Raw genomic sequence first — 18,452 nt, forward strand, 5'->3', positions numbered from 1 at the left:
GCAAGAGTGAGTGGCAAGGAACAGCAGTATTCAACACTAATGTTAATCACAGTCAACAATACACTGGGGTACGATGTTAGCATAGAGACGCTGATTAGAGATTTATGGGGATCAGTCAACTTGCAAAGCCTTAGAAAGCACATTGTTTTTCTTCATAAAAAGCAGAGTAAATTGGGAGCATGGGGACCTTGGGAGAGGCTTGAAGGGGAGGGGAGAGGCAGGAAGGGGAGCAGAGAAAAAGGTAGAGCTCAATAAGAATCAATAAAATTTAAAAAAAATAAAAAGCGGAGATCTTAGAATAGCAGACATAATCACATGTTGACGTAAAACTGTACTCCATGTGAGTTGACACAAATGATCTTATAAAGGACAGGGCTAGCTCTTTGGATTGCATGGTAGTGCATATTTCAAGTTTTGTTCAGGTCTCTGGTCTATACCAGGCCATAACTGTATTAAAATACAAGTTCGAAGTCGATTTGACTTTGAGATTTCTGTTTTGTTGGCTTGTTGGAAGCAGATTGAAGATGGTGACACAGGCATAAATAATCATTTTCCTTTGGCAGGGTTGTATGTTCCATGCAGTTTTTAAACAATGGAAAATGGCATTAGAGAGGAGGCTTTTATTTTTTATTTTATTTTTTTTTAATTTTAATCATAGCATTTTAATAGGAAACCAGAATTAAGTCTTTCCATATTGGTGAAGCCATCTTCTATTTTAGCACCTCCTGCTGGTCCCAAAACTGTCAAATGTTTCCTAAAATAATGATAATGACCACCCAGTTTAGAAACCCCTGGTTGAGACATTTCCTGGAGGTAATTTGAATACTAATTTGTGCTACACAGAACAAAGGGCAGTGAGATAAGCAAATTCAATGCACACCTTAATCAAAGTTCTCCAGTGATTTAGCAAATTTATCAATCTGTTGAGTGGCCAGAAGCACTGCTAATCCCCAGATAAAACCTTTTGTTCCCTCAGCTGCCTCAACCTTCTGTATTTAGAACTGCCGAGAACCACAAATCCATTGGAAAATGTCGCTGAGTGCCCTGGGAATCCTGGAGCAAACCTTCCCAACAGAGCATGAAGATTTATGTGTATCAGAGGGCCTTGGTCTCATTGCGGCTTCATTTCACTGCGGTAGGAGTCATCTGTCAGTGTGGGATCTCTGGCAGGATCTCTGGCAGCCTCCCCGGCTTCTCCCCAGATACCAGAGGTATGCTCCAGTCTCAACAATGAAAAATGTCTCCAGCATTGCCCATTGGGTCCTGGGACCAGAAACTACTGATGCGTACAGACACTTGAGAAGAGAATTGATTCAGTTTGGGTCCAGATATAAATTAGGGAGAGCTAACTGCCGTTGAATGATCTCTGAATTGTGTGGGCTCCATGGCCACATGGAGGACTTGTCTGTATATCTGACATGCTACTGTCTGCATGTCACAGGGCTCTTATGACAGACACAGGGAAAACTGGGGTCCCTTCGTGGGGTTCTTCATCTCAATAATGAACTTAAGAATAGACTAAAATGGAAAGTCAAGGATAATTTCATTAGAGTCTAAAAGAAAACCCTCCAGACCAAGCAAGCTGCAAATCTCAGCAGCTGGCTGAAGGAGAATGAAAGAGAGAAAAAAGAATCCTTTCCATATACACAGGGATGGAGGAATGGAGGCTAGACACACGGAAGCCACGTGGCACGAAGGGAGGCTGCATAGAAAGAGCAAGGGAGCCCAAAATATTGGGGAAACCCACCTAAGAAACATAAGCTAAAAAACAGGCAGAAGAAAAGAACTTATACTTTATAACTCAGAAAGGAGGGCAGACTTATTGAGGCATCACAGCTACAACCCGGTGAACTACTTGCTAGGGTTAGGGATTTTGGGAAGACATCACTAAAGAACCAGTTATTCTGTCTGTCTCTCTTTCCTCATTTTGGTTTAAGGTGAAGCCGTCTTCCAATTGAGTGGTCACCTGGCCAGGTGACTGAACCTACCCAGCTGGAACGTTAGGTCTCCACCCAAGACAGAGATTTGACTCTCTTGACCAAACTCTTTTCTACTTTAGTATTATCCAAAACTGAACACTCTCTAGCCTATGGGTAGGTTGACGATGTATTTCCTGACTGATGCAGGAACCTAAACAAGGCCACAGCATTATTGAAACCTGAAACCATGAAGTCAGACATAAGAGACAAGATGAATCATGCTAAAATGACGCAGTTTAAGATACCAAGAAAATTAATATTGTGCAGCAGTTTCTTTTAGTTGAGGTTCATAAACCCCAAATAATCCATCCTTGAGCTGGAGTCTTCTTAGTACTGGCAGATGAGGATGATCTAGCCTCTGCCAATGCATGCAGCTAGGAAATGAAAGACAATGAGATTCCTTAAAGACGGTCACTTTACAGGTGAGGAGCAAGCCTTCCTCCAGCCATCTCTAAGTGTATGTAGGCATTTTCCAGAAGAGGGACATCATTTGAATCCATCATCATTGTTAGGTTAGTATAAACTTTTTGTCCTGAATTAAGTAAAACAATCTGTTTTTCTGACATAAAGTGAACTATAGAGTTCTCAGCAGCAGGGAAAGGCCTCAGTCGGAATCGGAAGAGGATTCCAAGTCTTCAAAATAGTTTAACAATTAGGAGAAAGGCAAGACACAGGCATCCATTCCGTTACTAAACACAACAGCTAGAAGGGGATTCAGAGCTAAAGGGGTAGTAAGTCCTGTCAAAATCTCCAAGAACTTGTGCTGAATATTTTGGTTTTCTTCTTACCTCTGATATTCCAAACTGGATCCTGGAGGAAAAAAAACAACAACAACTCAGAAACCACAGTTAATACAGAAAAAAAGTATGCATCACCATAGGGTCTTTCATGGGGGGATGGAAACTCCCGGGGATGGGAAGATGCGAACCTCATTGAATATATTTGCAATTGTAACTTTATTACAATTACTGCCTGAAAAAAAAGGACTTAATAAATAAAAAGTCGACACATCCATGCTCACAGTCATACACAGAAAGTCCACCCTTTCCAGATCTGCTGCATTAGCTCCATCCCTTTGGCTTCGGCTGCACATATACAGCTCTCTTCTCTCCCTTGTATCGAAGTAAGGCATGCTAAGCATGAACCAGCACAGCCTGCTCCCAGAAACCCCTGACTGGGGCGATGAGCAAATGAAGAAAGGACAGACAGACACATAGACAGAACAGGTGGGTTCAGATGGGCCGTGCTCGCTCTGCTGGAGCAGCACCACCAGCCTGGAACACCAACATGATGGCAGTGTACAGCACAAGAAGGTGGCCCAGCTAGTCTTCTCTGTAGGGACATAGTCTCAGGTCCTACTCAGCAGGGAGGAGTCCGCTGCAGTGGCTGGTTTGGCACACTGGCCAATCATTTACAAAAGTTCCTACTCAGAAAAGAGAAGGGCTTTGCTCTGTCTCCAAGCTCCACCCTGAGAAACGTTTGCTAACGCCATGGGTTGCAGGCATTGGTCTGTGTCAATAATACACACTCACTCAGAACTTCGTGCGCTCCTTCCACGCTCAAGGCTTCCTTCTTGTCTCACAATGCTAGTGTCTCTCTGTCCCACTAGAAACCTCCTGGTGGCTGGTCTCCCGTCCCCAGAAGACTCTTCTTCTTCTGTTTCAGTAAGACTCGCAAACGCCCCACATCCTTGTTCACCAAGGCGATAGCCCTTCCACTTGGATCTCTACGGCATCCCTTCTAGAGGACATGCGCAATTTCTGCCGTCCGTGCGCAGTTCTGTCGCAAGCGCACAATCCGTTCTAGCCTCTGACCGCTGATCTTCACCCAGTAGGCCTGCTTGCTTTATTTCTTCCTTCGGTCAGATTATTTTTCCTATCCTTTCTTGTTACAGTTTCTGAGAAGTCCTCAGTGGCAATGTGTTATGTTAAAGATAGCTCTCATATTCTAAAAGACTGGGACCTGCTGAACCTTAAGACAGACTCAATAATACACCCTGAGGTCACTTAAGACTTAAGTTACTATTCTACTGTGTACTAAGCCTGTTTGTTTAACCTGCCTTTAAAAGAACAATGTAACAATCAACCTTATATGATTTGGATTTCCCATGTAATCAATTTTGATAATCTAAGTTAATGCTCAATTGGTAATCTTAAATTATGTACTCTTCCACACTCCTGATCCAAGAGCAATCATTTTCTATAAACAAAAGAGGCTAAAAACAGCATTATAAATGAATATCTATCATATATGTTGAAAAAAAGCATATGAGTATTGTTTGATAAACAATGATGTTTGTAGTACTGTTGTTATCAGGGTCAGACTGGCTTTGTGGTTATTTCTCTCCCAAGGTTTTGCACCTGCCGAGCGCCAGCCTCTCCCATTGGCTATGCTTCCTTATCTTTCCCAGCATCAGAGGTCGGCTGTGGTACTGTGGGCGCACTCATCTTCCACGCAAGGGTTAGGATTCCAGAACTCCGTGTATCTAAATACACCGTGGCAGCAGCAATTGCATGATAATTTTTTGAGGCCAGATTTTTAACGAACCTTAAATAATCCAAGGGCAGGAAACCTTTGGCGCCCACTGTAGTTCAGCGCCCAGCACAACAGGGATCAAGCGAGGTCCATTGGATTCCCAGTGTGTGTATCTGTGAGCAGAGAATCAGGTGGGAGGCTTCTCCACCGTTAAAGCATCACCATTGCTCTTCAGCTTTGACATCCTTCCTGCAGAGCACTGTGGGCCCCGCTGAGGCCGCCTTGAGTGAGGTCAGATCTTGAGGATTCGTAGATGTTGTTCTAAAACCTCAAATAGCCCAGGGCCTATCAGGACTCCTGCTGGGGACAGGGCTTTCCCCATGAAAATGTGCTCACCTCTATGACTGCCCTGTGCATGGGGCGCAGTCCCTGTTCATGCCGGCATCTCTGCAGCAGGTGTTACGTGTTCAGCCAATCACTGATGAGGAAAGAGGTAAGGAAAGAGGGCGGTACCCTTCAGGAAGCTACTTTAGCTTCACAATTTGCTGCTGATACTCTATCTCCTGGGCTATATGGCCAGGACTGTGGCTTATTCAGCTGAAGCCTGTACCGCGGTTCAGTGGCGGTGAGTTAGGCAGCATAGGGAAGGTAGGGTACCGACAAATTTAGAGCTCCTTTCCTGGAGTTAGGCAGATCTTGCCGGGTCTTTCCAAGGTGGTGGTTTGCTGCCCTTGGTAGAGAACTGCACATGCGCATTGCACCAGTCCTGGACTGATCGCTCCAGCCTGGAAGCTCTTGGAAATATTAGCCAGCTGAACCACTCCAGATCCTGCCTCTCCTGGGCGTTGCTGGCATATTCCTGATCTGATGTTTTTCATTCTTAAAACCAAAGGTGTTGGGAGGCTCACAGTGAGACACCAGGCACACAACAGGCTACCCATATCTGTTGGTTCTCCCCATTAGCCCTCTCCCACAGCACCCCATGACTTACCTTCTTTTATGGTAGGTGTTCATGTGTTCTCTTCAGAGACTCTTGCTTAAATGACGTGGCAGATAAATACTGCATTTCTTTCTTTTGATGATTTCCTTAAGTGAGGGTTGTTATAGCACCCTGGAGGGAAGGTTCCAGCTCAGCAACCTTTGCTTGCCACTCCCAGCCTTTTATCGCGTAGAAGGGCAACTCCATCCAAGGCAGCATGCCCATTATCGATTCACGCTCTGCCTTCTCCACTCTGAGCCTGGTGTGAATCTGGGACCGTGTGCATCACGGTGTGTATGGTTGTACCTGTCTGGAAGTGATGATGGCACTCTATACCATGCCCACTTTCTGCACAGAGTCTCAGACCTGAGGTTTGCAGAAATACAGGCAATGTGTCTGACTTACTCAAAAAGATAGGAACCACATTCGACTGTCTCAAAGTAAGAACTCTGCACTGGGGTTGGGGTTCAGTTCAGTGGCAGAGTTTCCAATCAGCATGATTGTGTCTTCAAACCCCAGCACAGAAAATAAAAAAGAAAAGAAAACTAAGACAATCCTTCTGTTTGATGAGGAAATTATTTCACTTACTTTGATTGAGCCATATTCGCTTAGAAGATAGCCGTCCTACATCCCTGACTTCTTTTCTCCACCAGACAATGGCAGGAGGAGTTTGAAGGCACATTACAGGGATTTGAGCCTCCACGCTTATGACCTTGCCCTGTCTGCTGTCCACCCTGGTAAGCCATGCCTGGCTGCTTTTCCTTTCTGTGCATCCAGGTTTCAGAGATGAAAAGGCTCCGAATGCCTGGTTATCGGGACCACTGATCCCTGTACAAAGAACTAGAAGCCAATTGCCTTCCTCCTGCAGACCAAAAAAAAAAAAAGTTCCTGAAATATGGATGGTTTGTCAGGACATTGATTATGAGTTATGGATGGTTTGTAAGGACTGCATTGTAGCAGATGATAAAAAGCCATTCATTTCCCACTCAATCCTACAGTGATTCCAATAGACTTTAACAAAACCTGTTTCAAATGTGCTCCTTTGTGTACACAGAGACATTTATAGTTAAACTGGAAGTCAGGAGTGTGGCTCAGGGCTTACAGTTACTGTCATATGCCACCTTGACATCTGGTGAACCTGAGGAGGGCTGGGATGGTTGATTCATGAATCCTTCTGACAACTGTGCTTCCATAAACCAGTTCCCAAAGCCAAGCAGAGCCTCCTGTTAGAACAAGAACAGGCTTGCTCATCATGGAAGAGTGGCTTCCACAGTCCTGACAGCAGGTGGAGTTTTGAAAAAAGACGATCATGTGTTCCTGTGGGAAGCAAAGACAGAGCACCACTTCCATGTTTCTTGCCTGTCTCTTGTGGACCCTGGTTGTTCACCCTGATCCCAGGTGTAGCCTACTCAGTTTAAGATTTATTTTTATTATGTATACAGTGTTCTGCCTGACTGCATGCCTGCCAGAAGACGGCCCCAGATCTCATTACAGATGGGTGTGAGCCATCATGTGGTTGCTGGGAATTGAACTCAGGACCTCTGGAAGAACAGTCAGTGCTCTTAATCTCTGAGCCACCTCTCCAGCCCCAAGTGTAGCTTATTTACAGCGTACGTGGCATGGGGTTTCTCAATACCCTAGGTTATGGGTGTTAGGCACATCTCAGCCCCGCCCCTTGGTAACCTGGCACAGTGTGTCATCCCTCTGCACATGACACGCAGTACCCTGACTCTACACACGTCCAAAGGAAAGGGACAAGTCCCACCTACTCCTGCTCTCTTCTTTCTGCCGCTTCTTCAAGGACACATGGAGATGGTTTTGGGTGAACGTTCACATCATCAAAGGCAGAGTGAGGGCTGATAATTGTTCAGCCTTTCCTGCAGCTGGACAGGGAAGTTGCCTGAGGCTCCGTCCCCCTGTCACCAGGTTTTCACTGGAACAAACACATTTGCCTGGGGTGGCTGGGGTGGCTTATCCCACAGTCATTTTAAGGAGGATATGGTCACCATAGCAACAGAGACCTGCTAGAATTTATGCTAGCATCTGGTGAACGCTCTCAGTGCAGAAGTTCAGATGATAATATTTTACGTGCAGTCTTCTCAGGCTTCATAGCGGATGATAGCACTAAGGGGTCCACTCGAACACAAAGAAAATAGGTTCTCCCAAAGTCTGGACGATGGTTACTGTGTGTACATGTATGTTCATGCCTGTGTGTGAGTCACAACCCGTGCATCTTCTTTTTATACACCGTGTCTCACTAAATTTAATACTTTCAAATTAGTTTGCAATGATTTCCTGCCCAACCCTGTAATTGGCACCAGGAAACTTGCATTTAAAGAGAAGATACACATAAAAAGACCTGGAAGACATGACTGTAGCCACAGGATCAGATACCTCTGCCCTCAGCACCATCTCCTGAAGGGAGTCTTTCCCCTGGACAGACTCCTGCTCTGTGAACAAACGGAAGTCACAGGGCTATAAAGGGGATTGACACAGCTCTGAGGAGGCGGTCCTGAAGACACTTTGTGTCTGTGATTGCGCTCCCGTTCAGCATGTTGGTAGACTGAGGCAGACTTGGGTAGAATCAGTGCCTGTTACTCTTCCCTCTACTCTGTTTCTCAGAGGTAAAAGAAGCTTAGTGTGACAGCCTCTAAGCTCCCTGAGCCGGGTGCACGATGGCTGCAGTTTTGAATACCCCCTTCCATGCAGGGACTCTACAGACCATAGTCTGAAAGCCTATGGACTCATTCCTTGTTATTAGCTTGTTGTTCTTAGGTATTATATGTTTATGTGCCCTTATGCCCCCTTGTTTTCTTGAGAACTAAGTCTTCATTTGTAGATTGTAGCTAAAATTTACCACTGTATCATAAGACCTGTGAATGCTCTTCGAGTCTCCTCCCTTCCCTTCTTCCCTCCTTTCTCCCTCCCTTCCTTCCCTCCCTCCCTCCCTCCCTGTCTTCCTCCCTCCCTTCCCTCCCTCTCTCCCTCTCTCCCTCGCTCCCTCTCTCCCTCCCTCCCTTCCCTTCTTCCCTTCTTCCCTCCTTCCCTCCCTCCCTTCCTACCTAGAAGAAGGGGCCATATTTTGGTAGGGTTTTACCTGCCTACCATGTGAACCGAGACCAGTAGCTCTGTCTTGGCTTGTGGATGCAATGCCCAGGTAGTAATGGTATATTTGGGCTCATAAGAACACAGGATCCCTGTGTCCCAGATACTTAGGTACTTGATATGATTTTGTAGAGCACGTGTAAACACATCTAAGACCTTGAGTTCTATCTCCATGACCTAACTGGTCTAAGCACAGCACATGTTATTAGCCCTAACTGGCTTGGTTTTAATTAAGATCTTCCATTTATTATTATCCTTACATGTTTATTTTCCTAGTGATATTCAAATGAAAAGAGGAGGCCATGATAGTTTTTAAAAGATGACCATATCAACATGTGAAATATGTGTTCATATTACATATAAACAGGAGAAGCTCACTGCCTGCTGCACCTATAGCACATGGCTGGGTAGGTCTTCTTTCTTACCACAACTTGATTCAACTTTGCTAAAACTTGTAACATGAGATACAATTCAGGTAAGACCCATTGCCTTTGCTTTCAGAACCTATAGAAATCTGAGTTATGTTTTAGTATAGAAGAATATAAAATATGTCAGTTCAAATTGCAGTGTAAAAGTTAAGTTTGAAATTTAATAGTGTGGCCCTTATTAAATGAAACAGTACATCACAACCCAATAAACTGTAAAAACTTCAAACACGAAGTTTGCAATTTGAGATAGCTCATGGTTACTGACACAAAGAACATACCCATGCTGAGGTCTGTCAGCCCCAAGCTCCACAAGCTCCTAGATGTTAGAAGATTCTCTGTTTTCACATGAAAAAACATGCTTCTTGTTAACATCAAGAAGAACTATTGTCTCCTAGAGCAGCAGACAACACTTTGCTTGCTTACGTAGTCAAAGTGCAGAATCCGAGCTGACTTTTATTCTAATCTCCAACATCAAATAGATTTTTCATGAATAAATTCTCATTTTGGTACAGTGTTTTGGCCTCAGAGATTTTTTTGCAAGACAGAGTCTCTCTGTGTTACAGCTCTGGCTGTCCTGGGACTCTTTCTGTAGACCAGGCTGGCCTTGAAATCACAGAGATTCGTCTGCCTCTGCCTTCCGAGTGCTGGGATTAAAGGCTGGCTTCAGGGATTTTCAAGATAATTTTTAGAATGGAGAACTGCAAATCAATACAGGAATCAATAAATATGGATTTGAAATGCGCTATCACTATTAAGTGAGGCTAGGGAGTGCAGAACCCATCTATTAAGAAGGATGAGGATGGAGGGTCCCAAATTCAAGGCCAGCTTGAGCCACAGAGTTAGCTCAGGGCTAACTTGGGCCACTTACTGAGACCTTGTCTCAAACTTTAAAAGTTAAAATGAGGGCTGTGGGCAGAGCTCAGAAGTAGAGCACCTGCCTACGATGCACAGACCCAAGGTTCCACGTTCAGTGTCGCCCAAAATGAAAGCAAAAATGCTTCATGTCACATACTGATTCTCACTGTTGTTGAATTTAAGGCAACACACGTGGAAAGTCTGGCAGATTTCAACAGAATAATATTTTTGTTTCTGTTGATGTTTACAGTCAGAATTAAATTTAACTATTTGGAGACTCGGCCGTCTGTCAACTTGCCACAAGGTAGAGTCGTCTGAGAGGAGAGAATTTCAGTTGGAAAACGCCTCCATATAATTGAACGGTAGGCAAACTTGTAGATCATTTTCTTATTTAGTGGTTGAAGGAAACAGGAGTGGCCCAGCCCTTTGTGGATGGTGCCATCCCTGGGCTGGTGGTCCTGGTTCTCTAAGAAAGCAGGCTGAGCAAGCCACGAGGAGCTATTCAGCAAACAGTATCCCCCCGTGGCCCCTGCATCAGCTCCTACCTCCTGGTTCCTGCCTTGGTTGAGTTCCTGTCCTGACTTCCTCCAATGATGAGCAGAGATGTGTAAGCACAAGCCAAACAAACCCTTTCCTCCCCAAACTGCTTTTGGTCGTGGTGTCTCATCACCGCAAAGCAACCCTAGCTGGGACAGAGATGATTCTGAGGTGAAAGAACAGTTATGATCTCATGCATCTGCAAACTCGGGTTTGATTGGGGAGCTCTGATGGGCCTTGGTCTGCATTTCCGGTAGTCAGCAGGTGCTGTCACCGCGTGAGTCCACCGGTACCTGGTGAGCTGATCCTCCAACCTTTCTGATATTTGAACTGTCCTTTCACTTCTGTCTGTTTCATGGTAGACACTCTTGTCCACCAAAGTTCGTGCTCCCTTTTTTGCAAGGTATGGAGCTGGACCACATTTCCAATTCTCCTCTGTGGTCAGTAAGTGGTATCAGTTCCTCGGTCTCCGCTAAGGGAATGCAGCCATTTTAAAGCCTCACCTACCAGCGGTGTTTCCTTGAAAGTGTTCCATTCTTTCCCAGCGTTTGGATGTGCCGAATGAACAGAGGGTCACACAAGGGGCAGAGCTGGGCCCACCATAGATGGGTCCCGGGTAGAGAAGGGGATAAGGTTGGGATCAACCCCAGCGGTTGAGTTTTCAGAGCTGATATTATAGCTGTGATATCATAGTCTTAACGACACAGTGTCTGAGGTTGGACTTCTTAAACCTGGAGCCGCATGGCTTACAGAGATCAAACAGCTACCTGACCTAGTGCAATCCTTCTCTGTCTCTGCATGCCGACCCACACGGTGGGCTTGTTTTCATCTTTTAGGTGCCACCTTCTCATGGGGCTTTCTTTCCTACGCTTCGTCCGAAGTGGGCACATGCGCCATACACGCCTGTTCCTGGCTCCTGCCCCAGGCTTGAGGTCATGATCTCAGCAGGGCTACGTAAGGAGCTTAGAAAAGAGGGTTCCAGGCTCACACGCATACACAGCTAAGGTTTGTACATGAAGAACTGGGCAGAGTGGGCTTTCCCATAGAAAAGAATAATGGAATGAAGAAGATTGGTGTATTAATTAACTTTCTATTGCTGTGATTATAAAAAAAAATCACCACCAAAAAGCACTTATGGAAAGAGGAGTTTATTTGAACATATAGTTCCAGAAGGATAAGAGACCGTCACGTCTGGGAGGCAGGACAGCAGGCAAGGTGATCAGAGCAGGAAGCTGAAAGATCACATCCTCAGCCATAGTCACAATATATAGAGAGATTGCCACACAGTACTTCATCCTTGGCACATGTTACTTCATCCTTCTATGACCTTTTGAGATGGATATAAAAATAACTTAACCAGGGCCCATTCTTACAAATGCCCATACTAAAGAAAAGGAGAACATTGAGCCCCTGAATCAGAAGCCGTACACATCGTTAAGTGAGCACAAGCTTCCCGGCAGAGGAGAAAGCAGAAACCTGACAGCTGTCATCAACTGTGTGCCATCTTTGCTTTTCCCCCTGTTTATCCTGTGTCACCCTTCACCGGAATCCCTCAGGTGACTCTCCGGAACCATTTCTGCTCTGCGGTTATACTTTCCGTGAGCTGCTGTTTGGTCAATAGACTCTCTAAAATGACACTGTATCTCAGTTTGCTTTTTATAACTGTGTTTGTGGCTGATTCCCCAAGTGCGATGACTTTCTACTCTATAATAGGCAAGCATCGAGGTGTATGGTAACCAGAAGAAGGTGGGTTGGTCGGGTCAGATTAAATGTGAATGCCCAGCTTTCTGTAAATGCCTCCAATAACTTGGCAAATCAATCTAAGAATTGACAAGTGAGATGCCATCAAATTAAAAATCTTCTGTAAGCAAAAAACTATGAAGAGAGAGCCTATTGGATGGGAGAAAATCTTTGTCCTTGTACATCTGGCAGGGAATTAATATCTACAACATTTTATTAAACCTCAAAAATTAAACACAAAGTCAAATAGTTCAACCAACAATTGGGAAAGTTAAACGAACAGACACTTCTCAAATGTCGCAATACACATGGCCAATCGATGCCTCAAGAACTGTGGGATATGCTTACCTTCAGCAGAGTGCGGAGCAGACTTACTCTGTGGTTCTAGCGGCCCCATGCAGACAGCTGTCTCTACAAAGGGCAGCAGGAAGGAGCTTTCTGCCGGAAGGAGAGTAAGCCAGCAAAGCCATGATGGAAATCTACATGGGAGTTCTTCGACAAAGTGAAAATAAAGCTACCCTATGACCTAGCTACACTCCTCCTGGGAGTATATGCCAAGTCACCAAAGACAGCTCTCTGCAGAGAAACTAGCTCATTCACGTTATTATGAGATCATTTGCAAAGCTGAGTTACAGAATCAGCTAAGGTATCTGTGAAGAGATGAATGAGTTAAGACAATTGGTATCTATACATGATGGACTTTTGTAAAGATGGAAGCTATGGTTTACAAGAAAATGGATTGAATTGAAGATCATCATATTGGGTGAAATGAGCTAGACCCAGAATGATAAATGTTACACTATTTTCTTTCATATGTGCCAATTAGAACTTACACCATACACACACACACACACACATAAACACACATACACAAGTACACACATACATACACACAAATATAAGCACAGACACATATACACACATAAAGATATACATAAACACAAACATACATAAACACACACAGACACACATAAACACACACATATAAACACACATAAACACACACAAACATAGGCATACACATAAACATACACACACATATAAACACACACAGACACACACAAACACACACATAAACATACACAAACATAAGCATACACATAAACATACACACACATATAAACACACACAGACACACATAAACACAAACACATGAACACACACATACACACATATATGCACACACACACACACACACACACCTCCTTGGAAATATAAGGAGGACTGGCAACCACCTGGGAAGAAGAGGTAAATAATTGGAGGGGAGAGAAGAACAAGAAGAATTTTGGTGAGTAAATATGTCAGAGTACATGACCTACCCAAACAAAAATGTCATTATGAAGGCCATCACTTTTTCCAGTCACTATCCGTCAATAAGACACTTTGATGTTGAAAAAGAAAGAAATAAAATTGTAAAATGTGAGTGCCTAGCACTCTGGTGGTCCTCTCTTCTCTGTGTAACCCTTGGTTGGTTAACTTGCTTTTCTCTGATGTTTATGTCTGTTCTGTTGGGCTGCAGCTATTATTATAAGAAAATATGGCTTATCTGACTGGAAAGTTCAGGCATATTCATACACCATTTACTGCATCACACATAGATACTCAAACCTATGTCACCAACGAAAGCATTTGTTTCTATGTGAAATCTATGAGACCATTTGAAAAGCTGATTTCACTGCCTAAAGAGCGACATGATGTGTTATCCCTCCCATGGCCCATGGAATCCCTCACAAGCATGCTCATGGCTATCAGGCAGAATAGGCAAAGTCTGATCTGGAAGATTTTAAATCTTTTATTTTTTTTAAAGAACAAGAAAAAGAGCATTCAGTGTCAATTCAAGGGTTCAGTGTAATGAATCCAGTACCAGGTGGACGTCTAGTGCCCCCAGGGAAAGACACATATCAGCATACCATTGTTTTCTGAGTTTTCTGTCCATACTTCCTGCCTGGCTGCTGGCCAATCAGCATTTATTCAAAAAAAATAAAAAATAAAAAAATAAAACATATATCTATAAAACAAAATATAGATAATTGTCCCACACCACTCCCTCCCCCCTTTTTTTTAAACAAGAACATCCATTTTGGTGGAATGTGGGCATAGTTTTCCAGGCTACTTCCTGCTGGTTGGGGGCACTGATAATCTTATAGGGACCTAAGGAAAGTTTAGAATTAATATCAAGTCCTGTCTGGAGTATCCTGTGAGTCTTGATCATATCAGGCAGCATCTTGAATCTGTTCTAGATGTAGAACTCAGACATCCAGGCCATCTGTTCCTACTGGAGATTTGTCAGGTGGTCTTCCTTAATCAAACCTTATTTCTCTTAACTCAGAATGAATCCATAGCCTTTCATTTCCTGTGGAAACAAAAGCTAAATCTCTTCTCCAAAGTAACATACCTTTAGACTTCAATTTTGAAGTCAAGGTATTTTCAAAATACTTTTCTTGGATTAATTCAGCTGCATTTATAAGCAAATATCTTTTAGCAGCTGTTGCTCTTTCCTCAGCATTCAAACAATTCAAAGGGAGCATAATAACATACAGTATCCAGACTCTGTGCATTTTCATCTTTATGTGGCTTTATTTTAGCCTCTATTTCTTTTATTTTTACTTTTTGCCTTTTTGAGACTGGTTCTCTGTGTATCTTTGTCCTGGAACTAACTCTGCAGACCAGACTGTCCTTGAACTCACAGAGATCTGCCTGCCTCTGTCTCTCAAGTGCTAGGATTAAAAGGATTAAAGGCGTATGCCATCATACTTTGAACTTGCAGAGGTCTGTCTGCCTCTGTCTCCCTAGTGTTGGGATTAAAGGCATGTACCACCACACCCAACTACTCTCTTTCTTTTTTATTTTAAGGACGTTAACCTTTTTCTTTTCTCTCCCAAGCCTGCATATATTTTTAACACATTGTAAACCATTTAGAGGTTTTCTTTGAATCTCTCTTTACTCTATCTCTCTCTTTTTTCTGACCATGTGAGTCTTTAATTTGCTAAGCAATATGGAGAGGATTAAAGCCATGCCTTTGACACTTAGCTTTCTGAGATTCCTGCCTCATGGCAGAGGTACTGGCTGTAGCCATGTTTATTGCCACAACTCTATGGTGTTTCAAGGTCCCTGCCAGCAAGCAAGCTTCAGCAGTCTGCTTACAAGCCACACTCAAACGCTCTGTAGCTGAACCTCCTGCCTGAAAGAGTCAGAGTTTGTGCTGGCAGGACAGCCCAGAAAGCTGGCATTTTAAAAAAAAGCATGACTTTTTACCTGCTAGCTGAAAACCAAAAAGAATGCAGTCAGATTTTCATCAACACTATTTAAGTGTTTCTTAGCAGGATCTCTTAAAAGAGCTGCAAGGTTTTGCAGCTAAAGCTGAGTCAGGAAGACTCTCTTAAATGAGACACATTTGCCTCTAGCAAACAGAGCCCACCTGAGAAAATGCTGCTATCAATAAGCCGTTCTTAATTCTATTCCTTTTTGTCTAGAATTTCTTCCCAAGCTCTGTCACACTTTATGTGGATGCAGTTGTCCATGTGGGTGCCATTCTGCTGTCTGAGTTTTCTGTCCATACTTCCTGCCTGGCTACTGGCCAATCAGCATTTATTTAAAACATAATTGACAGAATATAGACAATTGTCTCACACCATACCATGGCTTCTTCTTAGTCCCAAGAGCTTGTCATGTGAACTGAATCTACTATGTCACCTCGCTCTGCTTCTTTTGGATATTATGAGTCCCACCAAAATCAGAGATGCTGTCATTGCCAGCTGTCATCTGTGCACAGTAGTTAGCTAGGTTTCTCTCACTAAATGACTTTCTTGCTTGAGTTCTGCCTGTGCTCAGATGGGAACACAGACTGGTCATACTTATTTGTCTATTCTGACATCCTCACTGTCTAGAGGCTCGGAATTCTTCCTTTAGAGTGTATCAAGAAAGTTGTCTGATCTCATTGGCTGTAGATGCTGAAATTCCTGGTTAAGTGTCTCAAGGAATTAACTATTAATTACCCTTAAGTGTTTAAATATAATGGCTGTAAGTACTGAAATGCCTTGTTAAGTGTCTCATGGAATTAATTATTAATAACCCTTAAGCCTTTATATACAACCAGCTATACCAGCTCTGGAGCACATTCCTTTCAATTTCTGCATCCTTAAAATAGGTTACCACTCATGTCCCTAAGCTCCTACCTCTTTGGAGTGCCTGCTGCTTTCTGGGGTACAGGTCTGGGGCATTTCGTTCTGAACTGAGTATTCTGTAAATCTGCTTCAGACATGAGAAGAGGAGGGAGGGGTGTCATCCTGAGGATAGTATCCCACAGAAGCCACAGCTTCAGAAAATTCGCTGGAGAGTTTACAGAAGAGATAAGAGGACAGGATACTGGGGCAGAGTTCCACGTCTTGGTTCTTTGTGAAGTTTTTCTTTCTAAGCAGCACTGCCAGGTTGTGGGCGTGACCTGGGGTCACAGCCATTCTGCTTCTGAGCAGGAGAAAGTACTTTGCCTAATTCACAAATCAAACCACCAAGCAAGAGAACAGCCATATGCTCTGCCAGGTTGTGGGTGTGACCTGGGGTCACAGCCATTCTGCTTCTGAGCAGGAGAAAGTACTTTGCCTAGTTTACAAATCAAACCACCAAGCAAGAGAACAGCTAAATGCCCCATCGTTGTGTTTTTGTGGTTATGATTTTGTTTTGTTTGTAGCTGTTATTGATTTATATTGGTTCCTACAAAGCACAGGTGACCGCAGACTGACATTTGGGCACATTTTAAAGGTATTTTCTGGATAGTGAACCCTCTCAAAAATAAGTAATGTTAAATTAGTTAAATGTATAAGATATCCAAAGAATTGCCTCTGTGGTCTACTCCACACAACCGAGGTTATGCAGGGGCTGACTGGAGTGTGAAGTCACCCTTGAAGCTTTCAGGTTTTTTTTTTTTCTTTTTGCATTTTGCTAAGTATGTCAAGCCCCAGATATTTCTTGGATAAACTGGTGACAAAGCCAGGACCTCCATGACCAGATGCTTTATGGAGTGTATGACTGGGTGTGCACAGTCTGTTCTTTAGAACTGCCTCCTGCTCTGATGTTCCCTGTTGCTGCTGTGGCTCTGAGCTTCCTTTGATCACAAAGAGCTGGACCATAACTCTAAGAAGGAGTTAATGAGCATGGCAGGTTCTCCATTGCTCAAGCAAAACATCAGCCTCAGTACCATCAGGAGCTCTGGCATGAGTCCTGGGGGACTGTCCTGCATGGGAAGTGGCCTGCGCTAACAGCACCTCACATTCTCCACTGCCCCCCACTCCTGTGCAGTGCTCATCCAGGAAGAGTAAAACTAATATGCAAAGTATCAATTCCCAACCTGGGTTTGTTCTGCTTAGAAAAATGTGTCTCATTCACATGAACCCAAATGTGATATACCAGCTTCTAACATCCCCTGAGCTATTACCCCAGGGTAGTGTTTTTCTGTTTGACTTTATTGTTTGTGGTGATATAATACCCAATTTTCTTCTTTTGTCTGTTTTATTGCTTTTGTTTAGGAAGATAGCATCTACCTATCTACCTATGGAGCCCAAACTGGATTGTTCTAAATTGCCCTCTAAATAACGAGTGGGATTATTATTGTATGTCAAGACTGACATCTGTGCCTGTGTCAAGAGGGCCAATGTTTGACCTTCAGATAGTCTTAGATCCCAGCCACTTATGGTGCCAGAATAGGACTAGACCCCCCAAACTAGTATTTGGTGATAATATAACACTTTTCCCATTCCTTTCTTCCCTCAGAACTTTCCCATATAGTCTTCCTTGCTCTCTTTCAAATTTATGGTCTCCTTTTCCATTAATTGTTATTGCATTCATGCACATATATGTATACACACACACAAACACACATCCCTAAATATAAACTGCTCAGTCTTTATAATGGTACTTGTGCTTACTTTTTTGGTCCTAACCATTTGTTGTTAGATAACGGGTTGGTGTGTTCTTCCCTGTGGAGACTATTTTTTCTCACTCTGGGCATTTGTATGTAGTTCTTTGTGTAGGGTCGAGGCCCCATGTGTTTCCTCCTGTCCACTTCTGCATGCCTACTGGTATCCTTGTTCAGCTCTTATTTAGGCAGTCATGTTGGTGAGACATTTGTGTGTAGCTTGGCACTGAAAACCTAGCCAACTGCTCAGTGCTAATGAAGTCATGGATACTGGAGGAGGACATACAGTTTAACTAAACCAGCATAATCCTTAACAGCAATCTAAACCAGCACTGGCCTAAGTCCTGGAGGACTGTCCAGTAATCTATAAAAGTAATCTTAACAGTAATCTATAAACAGTCTTTCCCTGCACCCACAGAAGAGTGTAATCTTTACCTTTCCTC

The sequence above is a fragment of the Chionomys nivalis genome, chromosome 23 (assembly GCF_950005125.1).
Source record: "Chionomys nivalis chromosome 23, mChiNiv1.1, whole genome shotgun sequence".
Lineage (NCBI taxonomy): Eukaryota > Metazoa > Chordata > Mammalia > Rodentia > Cricetidae > Chionomys > Chionomys nivalis.